Consider the following 20665-nt stretch of genomic DNA (forward strand, 5'->3'; position numbering starts at 1 on the left):
CGGGCAAAGCTCCTTAGGAGGAGTCAGACTTAGCTGGAATGTATGTTTGAGCTTCGCCCTGCTTACCTCCTTCCCGGAGCAGGGCCTCAGTGATGAGGGAGAGTGAGGGAGGCAGTGCACGGCCATGCGGGTGACAGCCACACCCTGGGGACAGGGGAGAAGAAAAGTAAAAGGAACTGCAGTACTGAAGGTGTTGTGGAGGGCCTGTGTTGGTCCTGGACTGTCAACTTCAAAACTTCTTGCTACAAGAAAAGAATAGTTCCTAATGTATTAAAAACCCATTCCATGATGCTGCTGTTGCACGGAGCCTAACAGAAGTCCTCACTGAGGCAGGGGCCCTGAGAACCTTGATTCGGTTTGGACAGCAATAAACTCCTATATCACCATAAATACTTCCTGAGGAATTTTTTCATGTTTTACACAATATATTCAAATAAAGTTTCTTCAGAAAACAATATATTAGTCTAAAATATCTTAATTTTGTTTAAATGATGGGAGTAGGGTTTCTTCCTGAAAATGTTGCCTACTTTTTGGTATATCTCAGATGGAGATGGGAGCAGCAAGCCCTAGGACAATCTGTAGCAGTGGGCCAGTGACGGCTTGGGTCTGAATTGACACCCCGGAGTTGTCAGAGGTGGGGATGTCACAGAAAACAAAACAGCTGAAAATTCCTGCTTTCATGAAATTTAGGTTCTAGTTTCGGGAGACAGACTATAAATAGACCACTGATTTAATGTGTAACATAGGGAATGGCAAGTTAGATGAAGGAAAATGAGGCAGAATAAGGGGACGACAAGGGCAAAGTGCCTGGTGGTTGGCAGAGAGGTGGCTCTCTCTTTGATGGACTTGCCAGAAAGTCTCTCCTGATAAAGGGATGGCTGCACACCTGAGGGAGGTGAGGAAATAAACCAGAGGGCAGCTCTGTGCAGGAGGTGTTCCATTCAGAGGTGCTATAAAGTGCAAAGGCCCGGAGGAACAGTGAGGAGCAGAGGAGGTATAAGGGAGAGTGGGGGAGATGGGGCAAGAGAACAGGCTTGGGGGCCAACTATGTTGGCCCCGGTCAAGAACTTTCATTCTTTTGAGGACTAAATAAGATATCTAATATATAAAGTGCCTGGCAGGTAGCTTGCCTCTTACATTGAAAAGTAAGTGTTCAATAAAGTTTGTAGGCCTGACGTACCAATATTCAGAAAACTACACAGAGAACAGAGCATTTGCAGGATGACATTGGGTGAGTTAAAATGGTGTCCCCTTTCTGTATGTAAATTTAAAAAAGTGTGTCTCCCATCCCATCCTCACTGGAGAGGCACTGCGCCATGAGCCTACAGCTTGGCGAGCAGAGCAGGCCACGTTACGGCCCCACTTCTGTCCTCACTTGGGACTCTCTGGGTAGTTCACAATCAGCATAATCACACTTGGTGGCCCTGGCAAGGACTCCGCCTTAATCATTTTATTTCTAGCCCTTCACATAAATTGCAGTTTTAAGATAAAGGACGTAGAATGAATTTAGAGATGTCTCAAGTTATTATGCAAGTCCAGTCATTTGAAGATCCCATCGACGAGGCATCGTCATTCTTGCCCTTACTCTTTCGGAGAGTATTTTAAGGAATGATGCATGAACATGAGCAAAGCAGTCATATGGTTTTTTTCCACTCAAGTATTTTTTTTCTCAAGAATGTGAATGAGGTTTAACACATCTTCCTGACTTCTTTGTCAGTGAAATAATAGATAAGGAAAACCCAGGTGGCAAAGCGCTCATTCTTTCCTCCTCTTCCTTCTCTTTAGGTTACAAGATATCTTTCTTTTTCTCACATGAGGTAGTTATTATCAGATAATAGTTCCACTAGCACCTTCTTGAAACATCATTTAAATTTTAGTGCCACTTTTGAGTTATACAAGCATTTTAAACTCAAGGAAGATGTAGAGATTGTAAATTCCGATGATGTGAACTTCTTCCTTCCACCGTGATTAATACTTGAGGCAGGAAGGATGGAATAAAGAATATTGTGCATGCCAGAATTTTACAGTCACTTAGTGTACCCTGGGGGGTGGAAGTCACAAGGAAGCTCAGATTCCTGCTTTCTTTATATATACATCAATTTTTTTTTGAAAAAAAAAAAAAGTTCAATAGGTCCAAGGAAGAGATTACAGAGTCGGCCAGGTCCTGCTGGTGTCTACCTGCTGAGATGGGGTGGAGGGTCACACACCATCCCTGCCTTGCTCCCAGGAGGAAGCCTGCTGTGGCTAAAGTATGTGTTCTTATTAAATATATATCATAATGTGCCTCTGTTGCTACTGTTAAACTCCAACGATAAAAAAGTTGCAAATAAACAACACAGCTAAGTTAATGTTTCCACAGGAACCTTAGTGTCAAATCTTGCTTAATGTGACATTAACCTAAGGGGTAGTAGTTTTTTGGCCCAGACACAAATACACACTGCAAACATGTGCAATTTTAAGTATTTGTAAAGTCATAGCAAACTACATTGAGAACACATAGTTTTATGTCATCAGTTGTGTTGGCCAAACCTTGGTTTCTCTATTAAGAACAGCATCACCCAAGTTCTCATAGCCTTCTGCCGGCTTGTAGGCATGTCTTGATTCCTATACTGAGATTCAACTTTCTTTGAAGGGAAACAGCAAAAAGAACAACCTAACTGGTTATATGCTGCATATGTAACAGGCTCAGAGGGTACATTGTAAATTCTGTTGACTTAAATCTGACTTAAGTAAGAATGTCTACTTACCGTAGTTTTCATTGAATGGTTGTTCCTCACATTGGCAAATGAAAGCTGTGTTGTTAAATCTAAATTTTTTTTAATGGAATCATTATGACATTGACTTACTACAACAGATATTTCTGAATCTAGATTCAAGAGTCAATATATTCTAATGTAACTGCAAAGCTCTAAGCAAGTATAATGCCAATTGTTGATATATAAATAGGTGATATTCATCTTTATAGATTTTAATGTCTTAAGAGAAAAGTATTGAAACTATAAAAGTCAAAATTATCAATAGAATAAAATGGATGAATTAATGTTATCTGCATGTTCTATGACTTGTTAATAATGCTAATATTTAAGCCAGTCTTTTAAAAAGACCACCATTTAGAATTACCATAGCTAGGATAAAATCTTGCTTAGATGGTGTTTTCCCTTCCTGGCATATAAACCATTTAATTCTAAAATGAAGCCGTTTTATTTCTTGTCATCACACAGCCACAAAAATCGCAGGCAGCCGGAAGTCAGCAATGGCTCCTTCACAGACCCGCAGCAATACTTAGCAACAGATTTTCAAAGCAGTTCAAAGACTCCAGTTTCCATCTGTGTTTGGTGAAGGGTGCACAAACCTTGAGGCCATCTGAAAACTAGGCTTCATCTCTAACACTTGGAATAACAAAGGTGTTATTTTTCAAAGCTGCATTCTCCCCTCCTGGGGTGGCCGTGCGGATTCAGTTCAGGGAAGGTGGAAAACTTCAGAGCAGGTATTCTGCTTCTAGACTTCGCCCCCTTCAGGGAGTTCCTTTGAGGGTGTCACAATGGTGGCCTCCTGAATATGGGTTATTGCCAATAGAGGCCAAGAGTTAATGAACCTTATAGACAAATCCCATCTGACTTTTTGAGCAAAATATCCTCATGGAACCAGCATCTCCTTTCTTCCAGACTAGGGATGCTATTTAATCAGGAGAAAGTAGAGGGCGCTCTCTACCCGCGTTACCCTGAGGAAGGCAGACCGACTATCAAAACTCCATTTCATTCAGCTGCGTTTCTAAAAGTGAGGAAAAACAAATGGTTGAACGTCCTTGTCTTTTGTTTGCAACAAATGAGTGTAAATTTTCAATGGAATACTTATTTTTTTCTGCTTATTTTGTTTAATGTCTCCTGTATTAATTTTCTGGCACACTTTTTGATACAGTGTCTTTATAAAGACTACCTAACATAAATTACATAAATACACAATTAATGGGATAATAACGGCAACATAGATATTTGGTAGCTCTTTGTGATACATTTCTATCCTTCTAACTAAGCTGGAAAAGAAAAGTCAAGAACAGTATGACCAGTTCCCTCAGACATGCTCTTTAAATTTTTTGACTCTGAGTTATTCTGATGTCTCAAAACTTTCCAGAGTTATATTCTAAATTCATTTTAGATATTTCAATTACATATCAAATTATTCTTCCATTTACTGCAACTCCCAATGACTATATGGATAATTTTGTTTGAGAAAATGTTATCTGAAAAGCATATATCTTTCATGAAAATCACTGATTGAAACATCATAAAACATGCTTCTAAGAACCAAATTTTTTATTTTAAAAGGTTGACAAAAAACAGACTTTAGCGTGAGAAAAAAGAGATTTAGTGATAGAGGTAATAACATATTTAAAGATTATGTCTTTATTAATCAAGATTATCTTATTTTTAAAAACCCTTCATAATAAAAACGCTGTCAGTAAAAATTTACTTATTTAGTAAGTAAAATTTATTTTACTTAGTAAAGTAAAATTAACAGAAATCCTTATTAAGATTAAAAAAACCTGTGCTTCTGACTTCACAATAAAAAAATATTTTGGTATGACAAAACATTCTGTTTGAAGTTAAAAAAGATTTTCCATGGTAACACTTTAAGTATAAGTAAGATGGATAAAAACAAATTCATTAGCATCAAGCAGTGAGATTTTTTTGCGGGGGAGCGTTGGGCAGAGAGGGATTCAGCAAGGCTTTGCTGCTCTCAAGTTTCCAGTCCCATCCATGCTCACATTGAAGACAGGGTAGAAGGAGCAATAGTGCTAAATGTGGAACAGCCCAGAACAAGACTGTGGTGCATACAGAGCCAGCATGAAAGAGGAAATGATAGCCAGTGCCTTGCTCCTGTTTCTGCACGTGGACCTTGCTTTCTTGTCTTAGCAATTCTTCCCTGTCAATGCCTCTACAAAGAATACGGAAATGAAGTGGAAAGCAAGGGCATACAAGGAGGTCGTAAACAGATTGGACTCAAAAGGAGAGCCACGTCAAAGCAAGGCACGATCAAGGACCTAAGAGCTGTTGGGATGCTGAGTACATAATCGTCTCAATACAGACCCGTGGCATCCCTCTCAGCACCTACAGTCTAGTGAGGCAGGAAACCATTTGAAAAATCATGGTGTTGAGTGTAGTCATCATAGAAATACTAAGGTGCATGTGGACGGGACACCTCATCCAAAGACTTCTGGGGCAACGTCGTTATAGAAAATGGATTGTCTTGTGAGACTCCAGCTTTTGAAGTTCAATTTATGCTAAACCAATTGATTGGAACATGTCATGATTTTTCTGTCTCCTGGATCTTTTTACTCTCTCATATCTCTGAGTCCTATCATCTTAAAATTATAATCTCTGCTCAGAAACCATCCTTTAAGTAATCATGCTGATATTAAAGGCATAAAGGCAGTTAGTAACCTACTTTATTAACCCTCTTAGATAACATACATTCGTAACCTCTTACTGGATTGTGACCTTGACGAGGGTACAGGTCGTTGCTTGTTTTGCCTCTATCTGTGTAGCTCCTAGTAAAAATTATGAATATATTCATGAATGAGTCTATAAATCAATTAGCGTTCGAATTTTAGAGCTGGAGTTTTCATTAGCCTAATTTCCAAAAGATTCAGAAAAGTAAAGTGATGCCAGGAGAGTGAAACAAAGGGTATCCAAGGTCAGAGAGGGAGATTGGGGAAGTGAGTCAATGAAGTCCAAGGCTCAGGGCGGACTCAAAGAGCGGGCAGGCATAAACTTTGCCAGAGTGCTTCTCCAACCCAAAGACACTGGACAGAAGAAAGATCACTTGGGAGTTATTTTTGACCTTTAGCACCTTTTCTCATGTTATGCAGATCGCTTACTGGCAAATCCATACATAAATACAGCAAGTTGATTTTCTTTCGTTGATACGGACATCTTCTAGCCATGGTTCTCAACCCTGTGGCATTTAGAATTAGTGAGGGCATGTTATTGATCAATGACTGGCATTTGGCGAATGGGAGCCAGGAATACTGTATGTCCTGCATTTCCTGGGACAGTCCAGCCAAGTGCCACCCAAAGTGCCAATAGTGTTTCCCTTGAGAAATGTCTTTTAAAGGTCTTTCTCACTTTTCTAGCAGAGTTCAATCTTTTATTTTAGTTGCTATATTTTTTACATTATAGTGCATACTTTATGTCCCAGTTCTATAAACATTACCCCTGCATTAAATCTATAGTCTATTTTTTGTAAAGCTTTATTTTTATGCTTATGAGTTATTTTTTTCCAATTGCAAACATCCTGCTTGTTCATAATACAAAAGTACAAAGAACAAAATTAAAAGCAAATGTAATCTCTCACCCAGAGATTCACACTATTAGCATTTTGATGTTTCTCTTTTCAGGCATGTATGTCTGTGTATATACATTTAAAAAATGTTATCAAATTGGAAATATTGCTTATAATATGTTTTTGTTAACTACCAAATAAATCAAGAATATTTTTCTAAGCCATAAGATAGTTCTAATGAAATAATTTTAGATGGCTGCATAGCATTCCATCACATAAATACAGCACATTTTTTAGTGTTGTAAATGATGTTGAGAACCACAGCATTGCTTCTAAGTCATTTAGCTTGCCCTATATTAAGTCCTAAGGGGAAATGCTAGAGGCAAAATTGTCTAAGTCAAATGATATATCACAATGAGTAAATGGCAATCCTAAAATGTTTTGCTTTCTCATGGAATTTTATACAAATTAAATTCCAGATACTTTCGATAGCACACTTGATGTCAGTAATTAACCACTACCAAAGCAAAATGATAAATAGATGATAGAAATAACAAAAGAAAGGAAAGAGTGAGGAAGAGGAAGGAGATAGAAAGGGAGGGAGAGAGACAAGAAGAGAGAGGGGGAGGGAACAGCTTCATGATATTTTGCTATCTTGTTTTTTTCTTTGTAGGAGACAAATAGAATCAAACGTGTTCTGTTTTATTTCTATTTGTATCAATAATTTCTAATTTGCAATGTATAAACATTCATTCAAGTGAAGTCAAGTAAAAAGAGAGTGGCGTTTAGAAGATGTGGAAGCATATCATGACTAAGAATTGACAATGGAAGCTGGAGAGTAGGGTGCTAAAGCTGTGGGTTCCAGCTAAGGGTCTCTAGGTCCACTCATCTTTCCTTCTGCGAAGAAATCCAACCTCGAGATAGATTCAGGAATTTATAAAAGATCAGGACAGAAGCAGGGCTAGAATGAGAGTCTCCTGGTTCCACAGTACGGGTTCCTCCCACTCTAGGTGTCTGACTGGCTCTTTGACTCATCATCTTCAGGCAAAATTCCTGGTAAGCAGCAGCTCTCTGTCTCATTCAGTCTTAATTCTCGGGGATTAAGAACTTGAAGACACGCACTCCAAGATTATTGCTGCATGAATAAATAAATAGGAGAATTCATTATGCAAGTGTAAGAGGAAGCATTTAGAGACCAAAGGCACAGGTCCATTCCGTGAATGATTCTTATGGGGCTGTCAAATCCAATCACCCATATGTAAGAGTAATTTAGTTCTTTGGTTCTCCTTCTTAGCTGTTTTAGAAAATGACCGTGAATCTCAACTATAACAATGATGATAAAAAAAAAAAGGTAAGTTTTTATGCATTGTGATTCTTGATCATCTTGGCCATAATTCCTACTAATCCTAGAATCTTGTGTACTTCCAGATAGAGAATCAATGACTCTTTTAAGAAGATACCATGCAGTGAAAAAGATCACTGGATTGGAAATCAAGAGTTGGGCACTAATCCCATCTCTACCACTAAATTACTTTGTGTCACAGGGTAAGTTCCTTATTTTTTTTCTGGACTTAAATTTCTTCACTGTTTAAATAAGCTGGTTAAATGAGATCCTTCTAGCTCTAAAATTCCCATGAATCTCATAATTAGAAATGATGACGTGAACAACTTGGATTTTTCACTCTTCCTCCTTGAGAACCTTTTCACCTGATGCTGTCCAAAAGGTCTCTCTGTAAGAAGAAACTGAATCTCTGGTAAGTAGAGTCTAGATTTCTAGTATCATCTACCTTCCATAAGAGGCAATTAAGGGATTATTGAAACACCCAACACCGTGTTCACCTATCTATGGTTGTTTCTATGACAGAGACAAATTATGCTTGTTAAATATCTATGTACAGCTCTATATTTTCCAGCATTTGTTGCAGTTGGGCTCTGACCATGTGACCATGTATGGGCCAATAGGAAGGTAAGTGGAAGTGAGGTGTTACTTCTGTTCTAATCTGTTAGACACTGTGTTTTTCTTTGATCTCTTTCTCTTCCCAGCCAAGGAAACATGGGAAGCCAAGTGCTGGGATGGCAAATTTCAGATTACCATGGGAGTTGACCTGGATCCCTTTGTCCTCAGAGGGAAGACAATCCCTATCTATCCACAAGGGACTTTGTATGAATGAGAAAATAACTTTAGCTGGGCTAAGTAACTGAGATTTAACAGTATATTTTACCATAGCATAATTTAGCTTATCTTGACCAATATAACCTCTATATGATGACTTTCCTGTCACATCACCGTTTAGAAAATTGTCATAAATTTAGCAGGGACATAAAATGTAGATACCTAGACCAGTAGTGAAAATGTTAATGATTTTGTGCAGTTGCTTGGGTTAATGATTTTGTACAGTTGCTCCTATTAACCTTACATTTAGGGCAAACTGATCAAAGTTTCTGGGACTTTTACATAACTCAAGACAATTAGTCTGCTCCTTACTAATTGCTCTGAGCATTCACAAAATTATCATTGATCTATGGAATAGAACTTTAGGAAATACAATGCCATTTTAAGAAAAGAACAACTCTAGTTATATATAAACTTTTCAGATGTTTTTCTCTTTGAAACGGTATAGCTACAGTTTGTCATGAATAACTTAAACTTGCTAATCTTTGAAGAGTATTTTATATGGACCACATGTAAGTGAGCATTTAAATGCAACTCAATGTTTTTCTAATATTTGTATTGCATGTTATTGAAAATAGACCTATGCGATCATTCCAGCTATGTACTGGATATATATCTTTACCTGGATGCCCTAAGGTTGTAGTTTTTCAAAATCCACCCCCTCATCCTTCCTTTTTCATTTCTTTCCGCCTAGATTTCTTCTCCTCTATCAGATAGCAAAAGCATTGTTTACAGAGTCTACCAAGCTGGAAACCTTGGAGTCATCCTAAAGTCATTTCTTTCCCTCATTCTCTAAATAAAATTGGTCCCAAAGTTCTGTTGATCCTACTCCATAATCTCTCCACTAATTACTTTAGTTAAAACTGTTATTTGATTGTAAAAACAGGTCATCTTGTTTCTCCTACTGGATCCATCCTGCACATTTCTGCCAGAATACTCACAGCATCATGTCTCTCCTCTGTTTGAAAACCTCCCGGATATTATTGCCTTTTGGATAAGGACTCTAGAGTCTTAGAATGATATACAAGGACCATTATGATATATGTGGTCAGCATCAATTCCTCCCTCTCTTCCCTCTCATACACGGGTTTTGGTCCCACTCTGCTTTGTGCTAATCTCCAGATATACATGCTTGTTCACATCTCCACACTTTGCCTATGTCCTCTATATAGATGCTATTTGCTCATTGTTTGGTAAAAGTCATCCTCTTCCTTCAAGATCCGCTCACTCACTGTATCTCTGTTATGTTACCACAAATTCCTTGAGTCGCTATCGGTTCCTTTCTTATCTAGACTTCTAGGGCACATTTCCCACACCTCCACTATATCATTCCATTTTAATAAATTTTAAAATTAACTTTTTGCAATCTACTTTCCTCTTTTCTATTATGACTTCTGGAGAGTAGGGTATAACTATCATTCCTCTTTGCACCTTCAGGACCAATCAATAAGAAGCCTTCAAAAAAGAAATAAATAAAATAATGTGTTCTCTTATACATGTTTTTAATAAGCGGTTGTTGCTGGAAATCTCATTTGAGGGAGGATGGATTTATGGGGATAGGCACTTTTGGGGATATCGAATTTTGACTAAAAATTGTGCCAAAAGGATTCTGAAAAATCTGTTGAAATTTAAGGTTGTAATAGTTACTGGTTGGATATAGTTCAGATAATTTCCAGTGATACAGAAGCCATGTGGAATTTGGGGCTCAGCTCATATATTTTATGTAAGAATACATTGTGTATTGCAAAAATGAGTTTTAATATTAGCTTTTTGGGCAGCTACAGGAAATCTTGAAGCCATAAAATTTCTGACACCAGTCTAAAGGGTCTAGATGGAATGGAGAGATTCTGGCTAAGAAATACTGGATGTACCAAGCAGCCATGATTTCCTATGTTAACTAATCTAAAATGGGGCATAAAATAATGAAAGCTTCAGGGGCTGGCCCAGTGGCACAGCAGTTAAGTTTGCATGTTCTGCTTCTGCATCCTGGGGTTCGCTGGTTCGGATCCCCGGTGCAGACATGGCAACGCTTGTCAAGCCATGCTGTGGCAGGTATCCCACTTATAAAGTGGAAGAAGATGGGCACAGATGTTAGCTCAGGGCCAGTCTTCCTCAGCAAAAAGAGAAGGATTGGTGGCAGATGTTAGCTCAGGGTTAATCTTCCTAAAAAAAAACCCTTGAAAATCCCTTATAAAGATGCCACTTTAGAGCTCAACATATACTCTCTCAGTATTTCCAACCTAGCTAGTATTCACACATTAGGATATACTGCTGTTTCTTCACTTGAATATTCGAGGAAGAATTTGATCCTCCATTAAGAGTCATTTTGTATGAAAAATAAAAATGTATACTAAAACCATGAGAACAACATTCGAATTAATCTGTAACAAGAGAAAAGCTGAGCCATGCTTTCAATTTCTTTTTTTTTTTTTAAAGATTGGCACTTGAGCTAACAACTGTTGCCAATCTTCTTTTTTTTTCCTTCTTTTTCTCCCCAAAGCCACCCAGTACATAGTTGCATATTTTACTTGTGGGTCCTTCTAACTGTAGTATGTGGGACACTGCCTCAGCATGGCCTGATGAGCCATGCCGTGTCCATGCCCAGCATCCAAACTGGTGAAACCCTGGGCCGCCAAAGCAGAGAGCTTGAATATAGCCACTTGGCCACGGGGCCGACCCTCGTGCTTTCAATTTTACACTCACAGTGGCACAACTACTCACTGGGTAGAATGGTGGGCTGCATTTCCTTCACTGCTTAAATTGTTTTTCTTTCCCTCTTTAAGTGAAATATGCATTTTATGACGTTCACTATATATAAAATTTAATGACTTTATTATTCGTCTCATACTATAATCTCTTTGCTGACATGACGAAGGCCATGATGTCAGACTCTTGTAAAAGGCATTCTTCTGGCCCTTAACAAGAGCTCGTTGTCTCAAAAATTTGTGGTCATGAGGGAGCAGACCAGGGGACATGTCCTCTAATTCTAACCAAAAGCCAATCTGAGAACACTAGTTCAATAACAACATCTTGGAATAGCAAAAGAACACTTTAATTATTTAAATCTTTTTAACGAGTACTTTTTTGCTATCTGGAAATCACAAATTTTTTATATCAAATTAACGAATTGCATTCAATTTTTAAAAAGAGATAAACCTGCTACTTCAAAGAAAACCACAGCTGACGTTTAATAATCTTGTGTGTTAATCTTGTGTGTAATATGATCCATGCTTGAGGCCAACTTGTTACTTTCTTTTCTCCAATTTAATTTTAATTCATATTCAGGAAATTTTTACTTAATACTCCTTTGGTAAATTATTTCATTCTTCTTAGCTACACTAGGCAATTATTTTTGTTCTTTTAGTAATATGCTTGCTAGAAGAGAAGCAGAAGAAAAAAAACAAGGGCATTATTGTTTTAATACTTTATAATCTTAGAGCATGAAGATCTTTTAGTTTATGGAATTAGAGCAGGAATCATATGTGAAAATCTAGGTATAATACTCATAAGATGTAATATGATTAATATTAACCAACTGTTTTATGTAAAATACTAATTATTTGAATTCAGTCTGTTCTTTGTTGACAATATGCTGATGTATGATTGATGCATTTAAAAATAATTTCATAGAAACAAATCAAATAATCCTTGAGAATTTATGGCACATGTGAAATCATCAGAAAACGGTAAATGATTATTAGCTCTAGTTCAATCCTAATGGTTATTTGAAAGAGCTAAAGTCCAAGTTTATTTCCATGCCTGAGATGATATGAGGTCATTTAACTCCCAATGAGACAGAGGAAATGATCATGATTTAGCTGGGACGGTTGTTGACAGAGAGCTTTCAGAAGAAAAAATATATTTCAGAAAATTTTGAGAAAATGATAATATTAGGAGTTGTCTGCAATCAACAGCATTTTGAAAAGATTTAGGGTAGAAAACGGAGCTTGTTTTAGATGTGTTCCCTCATACAGAGGGGAGGCAGTGACACACGTAGTGGTAAGATGGATGTGTAGTAACATCGTCTTCCTGCTTTAAGTCATAATTCCCAAGTAGACATTAGAGCTTTTGTGATGAATTCCTCTGTTCATCCTCCAGATGAAGACAGGGGATGGGTGGGGAAGATGAAGGGAAACAGTAGAGGGGCAGATCCACACGGCGTCTGTTTGTCTCCATGTGATTTCAATATGATGTGCTCTGTGAACAACCAAATCAGGGAATTTACTGCTAATTATTTAGTTGGAACTAATCTAACCCCCTCATGATTAACAAATGGCCTAGAATGAATCCTGTGAAGACAAGAATACAAATAAAACAAGTATAAGCGACCAAGAAAATGACAGAGGAACAGTGCTTTCACTCCCTGTTCAACTTCTTTCCATAACAATGCATTCTGAAACAATGATAATGACCAGACGCAAGCAAAAATCAGTTAAAATTATCTAGACTCTTTGCAATATGGATTTATGACCACTTATCATAAGCGCTGAACCTCATCTCTTGTGTATATTTTATGTTGTACATATTGTGCAATGATAGATATATCATTTTCAAATATTACTGCCATTACTATCAAACATAGAAATAAACTAAATTTAGAGCCTGACATTGAAATGTATTTATCCACAAATATTAAAGTTTCTTAAAATCATGAAGAATATCTGATTAAACTGCTCATAAGAGAATATATAATTAGAGCTCATACTATTTTCACTAAAAAGAATTTTATTAATTAGCAAATAAAAATAAAACTAACATATTAATAATATATTGGTATATTATATATGACATAATTTTAATATATCAATAAATAATTATTTATTTTATTGTTAGATTACCTTAAAATTTTTGTGAATTTTTGTAATATGCATATTGTATTCATAAATTAATATGTTATTTAATTCATAGATGAATAAAATAATAAAATCTGTACATTGGGGTGGTGCTCAAAGCCTTTTATTGCTAAGGGTTCAAATATGCTCGAAATCGGGGCTGGCCCCATGGCATAGCAGTTAAGTTCGTGCACTCTGCTTTGGCACCCTGGGGTTCACTGGTTTGGACCCTGGGCACAGAGCCTACACACTGCTCATCAAGCCACGCTGTGGCAGCATCCCACATGGAAGAAGTAGAAGGACTTACAACTAGGACATACGACCATGTACTGGGGCTTTGGGGAGCAAAAAAAAAGGAAGATTGGCAACAGATGTTAGCTCTGGACCAGTCTTCCTCACCAAAAATGTTCAAAATCTCCTTTTAAAAGATAAATATAATTTTTGGGTCTGTTGGTAGAAGAAACAAAAATGACAGAGAGAATACATAACAATGCCAAGGTAAGTGATGAAGCCAGAGTTCAAACACACGTCTCTGAATTCTGAAACAAGGCTCTTAGTCATTTAATGCATAACAAAATCTGAAGTCCCATGTCTGAGGTTGCATTTCAGGACTGTGCATATGCTCCTGCCTGCCTCTCTAGCCTTATATCTTGTGAAGCCAAAAACTGTACTCAGTTGTCCAGCCACACAGAACTTCAGAGTGGCATGCCCTCATTTCTGGACTTGAGTATGCTATTATCCCTGAAACATTTGACGTACTCCACCTTCCAATCCTCTCGTCTCCTGGGTAATTCATTATACATTCTTCAGGATTCAGCTTCAACGTTACTTTTTCATATTTCAACTTAAGTGTCACTTTCTCAAAGCACCTTTAAACTTGTTTCCCCCTAACTCCCCTACAAAAACACACCCACCCAGCTGAGATTGAGTGCCTCTTCTGTAATCCGTGGGCCTCGTTATTTTCCATATCGTATAGAAAGTACTGAACTGGATGGCAAGGATCCAGTTTTTTTTAGCTCTACTCCTAATGCTTTAGAATTATATATCTTTTTCATTATGCCATTCTCATGACATAGTACAGTGCCTGATATATAGACATCTTCAATAAATTCATATTGAATGAAGAGATGAGAGGCAGTATGAAACTTCTCTACTGGATTTCCACATGCCCACCAGACCCCCCAGCCAATACCCACTACTTTGTCTTAGCTGCAGTGGAAATAGCCATCCCAGATTAGATAGGAAACAGTGCTAGGAAATAGTAGAACTTGGAAGAAATAGAATCAAATTAGAGGAAATGTAACATTTAGGTACTTTCTCTATTGCTCCCTCCAAGCCAGGAAGGATGGGATCAAAAATAGGGGTTTTGGAAATGTGAAAGTCATGTGCTGTTTTCCACTTACAGGAGGAGCCTCAGAGTTGCACCCTAGAGGAAGTGACAGTGTACCGGAAGTGGTCCAGTTATGTTTCTGTGTTTGCTATGAATTTGGAAGAGGTTTTAATGTTTCCACAAATCCAGGGCAGACACAGAGGTGAGCTGGAGATAGGATCTGCTCACCAGGGCAAGGAGGCACGCAGCAGATAGGTGCAAGAATGATCATTTATGTGGACTTCCTATACCAACATCCTGACACAACTGGCTTTGGAACTGTTCCACCCAGAGAGCAGAAGCTGGGGCAGGAAGAGGGTAAAGAAAACACCTGCAAGTGGCAGAGTCTTGGAAGAGGTTGACTGACTAATTAACTTTACATTGAATCCAGAAATTATTAGATTGGACTGAATGCCTGGTATGAACCAGATTACAGGTTTGAAACCAAGGTGAAATAAGGGCTTGTGAATACACACCACATCCCCCTGACTCTTGTGAATTTACTTGTCAGTTGTAATATGACGCTTATGTCATTGAGACATGGAGTCATTATCACCACACCATTTTAAGGAACACTGAGTCATTATTAAAGAAGTCAATGTTTCAAGTCTTTGGATTTGAAAACAGCAGATAATTCAGGATTTCTCAGGGCTCACACATGCATATATTACTCCAGCCTTTTAAGATACTGTCACAGAGTTGATAATACACTTTCTGGGAAAAAATTTAGTGACTGCAAACAATGTTGCATTAACTGTTTTTGTTGGGGAGGGGACCTGCTTCTCAACCTACATATGATTCTACTCATATGAAAAAATATTTGAGGCAGAAAAAATCTTTTAAACCTGAAAATTGGTTCCTAGGTTATCCACAGATTAAAATAGTGTAAAATTAAAATAGTTGGTCTGCTTCTATCTTCGACCAGCTGTTTCTATTGAAGCGACATGGAAATAGTAAAGCACACATTAGACATATGCAATGAGTTCCTTAAAGGTTTTATTTCATCTTGATTACCAAGCTTAGAAGTCTAATATTGATGCATTTAAAGCCTGTAAGTGAAGATTAAAGCATTCTAACGTGCTGTCTACAGGTGTGCCATAGTGAATTATGATGCTTGCATAATCCAGGGAATGAAAAAGCTACAGTAAGTAACAAACTGTTAATCAGTACAGTGGCACAGAAGATCAATCTTTGATTCTTGTATTCACAGACTCTGTTTATTTGGTCACATTGGAGAACAGGCTGGGGTGTTGGAATGGATTCCTAGAAATGATGGATGTAATTGTCAAAACTGCCAAGGTCAATGTATAATGTTCATAAAAGGACCAACCCAATTCAAGCACCTTCCATTTATCATTCATGCAATTTGACCCCCAGTTCTCTCTATAATAACATACAAAGGGGGAACAACTGCTGTGTTCATTCCAATGGAATCTCGTGCGCTTTTCACTATCAGGATCACAGCCTTTCTCAGACTGGGATCATTTGTACATAACTTCCCCTTCTCTGAGGATGTTGGAACCATTAGTTGAAATATGGATTTAATAAAGAAAAAAACTGATTAATGAATCTGTCTATAATTGTTATGTTGCCATGCCGAATGTTTCAAAATTCTAAACCAGAATAACTTAGATGATTCTGAATCATCATCTGTTTACTCTTAGAACAGTCTCAACTTTGACATTGACAGTAATTTGTTGAATATTATTCCAACACCAGTATTTTACAGATGAGTTTTTCTAACGAAATTTGCAAGTGCTAATATGTTAGATGTGTTTAAATTTAACAAAATGTTCAAATAAATGTATATTACAGTTATTGTCAATTGGGAACAAACATAAGGGCTTTTCACTCTTTGTGCTTGAAGAACTGGTCTTCTATGATAATTAATGAATTCAGGAACACTCTATCATAGATGCTTTCGGTTAAGATTTTACATGGTATTAATTCTATAGTCTTATTGAATCAGCTGTCTGAAATTCCTCACTCTTTCTTGGTCTTTAGATTTATGTATTTGCGCCACTTTCCTAAATGTGGGTTCATACTCGATGTTAGCGCTGGGGTGTAAGCTCTGGGAGGATAAAGCTTGTTCTTGGCTGTGTGTCAGCTTCCTAGAAGAATGAGTAGAGGCTCAATAATTGTTTATTGAAAGAAGAAAATGGAAGGAAAGAAAAGGAAATTTAAAAAGGAGATGAACAGAGAAAAACAAAATGTATAATTATTTTAAAATATGTAGATATTAAAGTAATTTGGGGAGTATTACCAAAATTGCAAATAATTTATGATGTGATTATTACCGATGAGACTAAATTTCTCAACATTTCAGAAAAGAAAGCACTTTATTGCCTAAATTAGAATACACATTTATCACTTAAAAAAACAATATAAATGATCTTAGGGAAAATGCAGCTAACATGTATAAAGAAGCAATCACAACTAAAATGCTGGGAGACAACACTGAGGAATACCTTAGTGGTTCTTTTTTTCACCTGAAGATAAATATAGTCTTAAAATATACTTTTAAAAAATACTAATAAGAAAAAGCTCTCCATACCCAATATGAAATATAAAATTATTATCAAGTGATCTAGAATGTATACTTACACAAAAACATTATAGACATTCAACAGATGGTCTAAAGTCAAGATGGGTCTGCCCCTCCACGAGATGCTCAGCAAAGCATCGCCCTTGTCCTCACTGAGCATGCAGTTCTAGAAGGCAGAAAGAGAAATGAGAAATCGCAGTGAAATGTGGTAATGACTCTCACAGGCAAGGGCAACAACGTTCATAAGTTTAACATTAAGAAATAATTGAAAGTGGGCAAAAAAGGATTAATGATTTTAATGGATTTTTCCTTCCACCACCTTCCAGAAGGGGACAAATGCCCTGCTTTATTGGCTGACGTGATCACAAGGAGAAGGAGCAATTCTGGTTTGTATTACTGACTCTCAGTTTCCTCATTTATGAAACAAGGGTTTAAAAATTCTTTTGAAGGTCAAATGAGAATATTTGCTATCTCTGTGTGAATTGTCAAGTGCTACACAAATGTTAGTTGTAACAGTCAAGTATCTCTAGCATGTTTTTGTCACGTGGTTAATGCGGAATTCTCCCAATAGAATCCTTGAAAATATCTGTTCAGTTCAGTTTTTATTTTGCATCTGGTTTTAGTCATTATTATTTATAATATGCTTTTTGAGGGGCATTTACATTTAAAATGACTGCAAAGAGAACAATTAAATTACAAAACTACAGTCATAATAATTTCATTGAAGTAATTTAATTATTCAAAAGGCTAAATTACATTGATCCCAAAAGATTTTCTTAGAAGTCCTAAAATGCTGCTCATCCATTTGAAATGGCTGTATGACTATTGCTTACATTAGAGTTAACTTTTATTATAAAGACTGAAGAAACAGTGTATTTCCATGATAAAATAGTGAACATAGGATTTTTAGTGCCCCTTTTTCTTATTAGAAGTAATCATAAATTTTTAAAATGTATTTTATGCTAAATTAAATTTTCTTAATCACCTCATGTTTGGGATGAGGTATACATGTATGTATGTATATATTTGTCTTCATGCTCCTATTGCTCCTCTATGATAAATCACTGACATATTCATGTCACAGTTGTCTTTTAGCTTTATTTTGTTTGTTCCGAGAAAATCAGAGAAATAGTCATATTTACACTTGCATTCTTCACTAACCTTATGTTAGTTAATGGTGCGTGTATTACTGTAGAAATCAGATATGCAAATCCAAACAGAGATGGAGAACAGGAAGAAGAAAGTGGGCTTGAAAGTCTATCTGTTCCCTGACACTGCAGTGGAGCTCAGCGCTTGCTGCGAAATCAGAGTGGCCACACTCCATTCCATGCCAGACCTCGACTATAATACGACGCCTTAAGAAAAAGAAACTTAAGATAACCAGTCAAGCAAGTAAGAAGTTTCCAATATAGTTAACATTATCGGCAACTTTAACTCACTAAAAAACATAAACAAAAATTTATATTTCATCTATATAAATAAACATGTTTTTATTTCTATCAATAATAACATCCAAACAACCCCCAAACTGAAAATACAATGAAATGAAATACAAGAATTTCTCAGTCTCAAGAAATCGTACCGTTGAAACTATTATTTTTATGAAAACTATAAAGAGTTCTTTTTTAACTCCATTATACAGTAATTTTTGATATTTTACTTACATTTGAAATAATTAACAAGGGTAATTCTTTAACATTGATTTTGCCAATAGTGTTATTCTACTTGAAATCTCTTTAGTTACAAACATTTTTTTTCTTTAGATTGGCACCTGAACTAACATCTATTGCCAATCTTCTTTTTTTTCCTTCTTCTTCTTCTCCCCAAAGCCCCCCAGTACATAGTTTATGTTGTAGTTGTGGGTCCTTCTAGTTCTACCACGTGGGACGCCGCCTCAGCATGGCTGGATGAGCAGTGCCATGTCCATGCCCAGGATCCAAACTGGCGAAACCCTGGGCCGCCGAAGCAGAGCGTGTGAACTTAACCACTCGGCCACAGGGCCAGCCTCATGATTACATATTTCTAATAAAACATTAGAAATATGTTTTATGGACTAATTTGTACTTTTGGTGAAATCATAGTTCTGTATCCATTGAGATGTCTAGTTTAACTTTCTTCTCACAATGTAGAACTCCTATAACACAAGCATCATCCTTTTTCCTGCCACAAACATGATGATGTAGTTTTACCTCATCCATATATTACGTGCCTCCAAAGAGCAGAGTTCAAATAGATGAGGAAAAAATATGTTTGACAAAATTCTAGGAAATAGTAAAGTGGAAGAATAATTTCTACTTTAATTCTGGGTCAATGGATTTGGATACATTTAAATATATACACATGGTTGCAGACTATAAATTTGCAAATGTGTATATATATTAATATGATGTTACTCAAAACATATATATCATATAGTCATCTTATTAATCCACAATTTTACATTTATGGAATCTGATGAGGGACCACCTTCTCTGTACTCAACTTGACATAAAGCCAACAAAATCTCTGTCAATATTCGTTTTAATTAATCCAGTAATATTAACTGCTGATGCCTTCATCCTTCATCCTCTCCATTCCCCGTTGGCAACCTGAGAAAGGCAATTCTCACTCTAACTCAGCTCCCAGGGTGCCATCCACAAGAGACTGTCACCTTGCTGTGGCTTGTGACCTCTGACTCCACCACTTTCTTTCTGTAACAGTACTACCTGTGCACATTTGGTGAACTTTGTACACAGTTAAAAAGATGTCAGCACAGAGAAATGTTAGGCCTTGCTGTGAAAACTTCTGTTGTTTCTATACCTCTAACTGACCCTTCACATTATAGAAGATAAGGAAAAAATCAATAAGATTACTTAGTAGCTAGTCCAATGCAATTTTTATTATTAATATGCTAAACACATTGCTTTCAAGGCATTGACACCTAAACACTGCTAGAAGTAACAAAATGACTTCTCATTAATAACCATTATATTAATCACTGTTGCCCAGAACTAGAATCTGACTGCGAAATCCCCTGGTGGAAATTGCTATAATCGTTCAAACTACAGGAATGAATATTTTTCAGCATAATTACTACTGTCGTCTTATTGAAAAATATCCCATTAGATAGCAGCTTTAGTTACGTAAATCGTGTTGATTAATTTTTAATTTCTAGCATTTATATGACATTGCACAAGTAAAGATCTTTGATAATTTAAATGGTTAGCTGAGCAATTATTAAAATAATTTACAGCAATTCAAACATTCATTTACTTACTAGAAGTGCCATACATCATTAACTCCTGATTAAAATAAAGTTTGGGAAATTACAAGTGCTGAATTGATCACTAAGATGTGTATTTCAGCGTGTTGTATAAAAATATTCATGCCATGTAGGATGCCTCAGCTGCAATGATAAAGTTCTAGCATAAATGTTTCAAAGCAAGGGAATCTAAATTATCCTGGCAATCTGGCATCCCAGCCGT

This window comes from Equus caballus, chromosome 16 (genome assembly GCF_041296265.1).
Source record: "Equus caballus isolate H_3958 breed thoroughbred chromosome 16, TB-T2T, whole genome shotgun sequence".
NCBI lineage: Eukaryota > Metazoa > Chordata > Mammalia > Perissodactyla > Equidae > Equus > Equus caballus.